At 33.5% G+C, this 3801-nt stretch overlaps 1 long non-coding RNA gene across 1 annotated transcript; it reads right to left on the bottom strand.

Moving 5' to 3' along the window:
- Positions 1-2185: 2185 nt before the first annotated feature.
- LOC145559678 (uncharacterized) lies at positions 2186-3145 on the bottom strand. The gene is made up of 4 exons (XR_014092863.1): positions 3071-3145; positions 2847-2933; positions 2552-2653; positions 2186-2249 (listed from the first exon to the last, which is right to left on the bottom strand). It is a non-coding gene; the product is annotated as an uncharacterized LOC145559678 (long non-coding RNA).
- Positions 3146-3801: the final 656 nt, after the last annotated feature.

Below are 3801 nucleotides of genomic sequence, written 5' to 3'. Positions count from 1 at the left end.
AGGCGAACATGAGGCATCCAAATTGATGAGAAATATGAGAGGAAGGCTCGAGAATCCTTGGAAACACGATCATAACCAAAAAACAAACGAAAACAAACAAATAAAAGGGAAAAAGAACAAATAAACAAAGAAATGCACAAAACAAGGAAACTAACTATGGAAAGCACAAACAAACGAAATAAAGAACAAAACTAAGGAAAAGGGCTATAAAATAGCATGAAAATCATCCAAAAGAGGCCAAATGAGTGCCATAAATGACACTCATCAGTTTGACTTTTATTTGATTTAATTAGCTTCGCTGAATACATTTGACTTTCATACGATTCAAAAGGCTTTGTTTTAATGTGTTTGTCCTTCATTTGATTCAAAAAGCTTTGTTTGAATGTGTTTTACTTTCATTCGATTCAAAAAGCTTTGTTGAATGTGTTTTATTTTCATTTGATTTAAAAAAGCTTTTTTTAAAATGTGTATGACTTTCATTTTATTCAAAAAGCTTTGTTTGAATGTGTTTTACTTTCATTCGATTCAAAAAGCTTTGTTGAATGTGTTTTATTTTCATTTGATTTAAAAAAGCTTTTTTTAAAATGTGTATGACTTTCATTTTATTCAAAAAGCTTTGTTTGAATGTGTTTTACTTTCATTTGATTCAAAAAGCTTTATTTGAATGTGTTTGACTTTTATTTGATTCAAAAAGATTTGTTAGAATATGTTTGACTTTAATTTAATTCAAAATTCTTGCTTTGAATGTGTTTTACTTACATTTGATTCAATTAGCTTTTTTATATCGTTTGACTTTCATTTGATTCAAAAAGCTATGTTTCAATGTGTTTGACTTTCCACTAGTAGAAAAAGGCTTATTTGCGTCGCTCATTTATAGTGTATTTGCGTCGCTTCTATGAGCGACGCAACTGCTCGCGACGCAAATGACTTTTGAGTCATTTGCGTCGCTCCTAGGCGCGACGCAAATAAGAGTCATTTGCGTCGCTCCTTTATAAAGGAGCGACGCAAATGACTTTTTTGATAAACTTATTTTTTGTCATTTGCGTCGCTCCTTTATAAATAAGCGACGCAAATGACTTTTCTGATAAACTTATTTTTTGTCATTTGCGTCACTCTTTTATAAAGGAGCGACGCAAATGACTTTTCTGATTAACTTATTTTTTGTTATTTGCGTCGCTCCTTTATAAAAGAGCGACGCAAATGACTTTTCTGATAAACTTATTTTTAGTCATTTGCGTCGCTCCTTTATAAACAAGCGACGCAAATGACTCTTCAGATAAACTTTTTTTGTTATTTGCGTCACTCCTTTATAAACAAGCGACGCAAATGACACTTCCAATTAACTTATTTTTTGTTATTTGCGTCACTTGTTTATATAGGAGTGACGCAAATGACTAAGTAGACAATACAAAACTGCTGTATTTGCGTCACTTGTTTGTTTAATAAGTGACGCAAATGAGGTGAATTTTTTTTTTTTTAATTATAATATAATAATTGCCTTGTATATGTTTGTAGTACCTGTTTTCCTAGGTATAAAGTAATATGCTAACGCTAATATAATTGAAATTAAAATGCAATATTTTTGAATAATGCAAATGTAAATTTCGGCAGAGTCTCCTTTGTAATTTGGCCTACCCATAAAATTGGGAATGACGGCCTTATATTAACAACCTGTCCAATAATTTACATCTCAATATCATAGACATTATACTCATCATCCCAACACCAATTAACCAAATTACTTCATTTCAAGCCTATAATCCAAAACAAGAGTCAAACATGCGCTAAGTGGTAAATCTAAAGTTCAACATTACATATAAAATACTCTGCCCAAATATCTCGGATCTCATTTATCTCCTCCTCGGTGTACGGTGTAGTTCTTGAAAAATCCTATCAACACAACAAATATACAAGAGGAAAGTTTTAATTCAAGATTGTAGCTAACATCAAATTGTATTTATCAAACAAAAATGAAATATTTGACAACTCATACCTGAATAAGATCTTCACTGCTATGGTGATGTTCAAGTATTTCGTACATATAACGCATGACGTAGTAGCAACACTCACGTCCACCCAATTGTTGAGGACACTACATGTAATATATTTGTAAGTTGAATTAAATTGCTATACTTCAATTATTAAGAAACTAAAAGTTAGGGTAAGAAATTAAGGTAACCTGTCCCAAATGCCATGTCAATTTACTTCCCCTAGATTGTCCACTTAATGCCTTAAAACTTCGAAAAGCACTACACATTTGAAGAACAGTCCCAAATCGGGAAATAGTGAGCCATGATCTTCTTAGACCCAAAACAATTCAAGTAGTTATCACCTAAATGAGATAGAACATTCAAGAACAGTCCCAAACCGGGGACTATTCAAGACTTACTCCTAATGAGTAAGCCCTGAACGGGTATCTAAGCCAATGATGCAAGTATTATTGCAATTCCAATCAATTATATCACAATTAAAAATCTCATACAATTCACAATCATTATACCAACCAGAACAAATAAGTTAATATTGCAAAGAATGGTTCAGATATATATACCACAAGTGAAGACAATCTCGTATGCGTACTACCGCCTTAATCGTTTGTCCACAACCAGAACCTCGAGCAACTTGTGGAATTCACTTCCGCATAATTAAGAATCTGCCATAAAAAATTACATATATTAAACCAACATAGTTGATTCAACTTAATCTGCCATGTGACATAAAAGTTGTTATTCGGCATTGCTTATTAGCCAATCATGGTGTAAAACTTGAAGACCTGAAACGAGTGTTAAATGCTAGGTCCAACTTAATCTGCCATGTGAAATAAATGCTAGAGCAATAAGACATACCGAATCAATGTTATACATTGCCAATGCGACTCCAGGCCCTTTAAAGTCGTGTACATCATGATCCTTTCCAGTTTCCATCCTCTGGGACTGCATGATAATAAAATCCACTTATCAAGGATTATATTATATTCTGTAGACAGTGATTTACCTGTACTGCTTTCCTACTGAGAATTGACTATAAAATGCAGACACAATTAAAGAGACCACAGGGTCTAAATTCATACCGAATAGCAATTTAAGCTTTCCAAGACCTGGGATGAGTGTATCAGTGGCTCGATATTGATCACCAAAAGCATGTCTGCCAATACAAAAGAAGCCAAAGGACATGAGTGACAGTGTTATGATTTAAAAGAGCATGACGGTAAGAACGATTTGAAAGGCAAATAAACATACTAGAAACAATCCTAGGAATGTTCTTACACAAGATTGGCTCACGGAAAACAGTCCCTACAAAAACTAGGGTTAATAATGCCTTCTTCAAAAACCAATCATATGCCAAACAAGAGCGGTTAAATAAGGAACCACATACGGAGTAATACATAAGCTGAGTTTGCCTACTGCCTTGCCAAGCACCAACTCACTAACAAATCAGTATCAGATTTGCCAGTTTTAAGAGAGGTAGCCAAAACAGAAAACTTTGATTGGAAAAACAGTCAAGGAAACTGGAAACTAGTTTTAAGATAACTCCATTAGCATTCAATGGACTAAATCCAACCAGCTTATCTTTTAAGATTCCTAATAATTAGATGGACTAAAATGGATGATGATACTCCAATATCACGTACCCAACGCCTTTTCCTCTTTTCACTTTATAGTTCCTAGTCTTTTATAAAGTAATGGAGAAAATATAAAGCTAACCATTTGTCCACGCTTAGAGCCACTGTTTTATCAACCCAACATAGCACACTTTTCACAAGCATCAGTTCTGAAACTGAAATTTGTGGCATACTTGGTA

This window comes from Chenopodium album, chromosome 9 (genome assembly GCF_948465745.1).
Source record: "Chenopodium album chromosome 9, dcCheAlbu1.1, whole genome shotgun sequence".
Taxonomy (NCBI): Eukaryota; Viridiplantae; Streptophyta; class Magnoliopsida; order Caryophyllales; family Amaranthaceae; genus Chenopodium; species Chenopodium album.
This window is presented reverse-complemented; position numbering and strand designations above follow the sequence as displayed.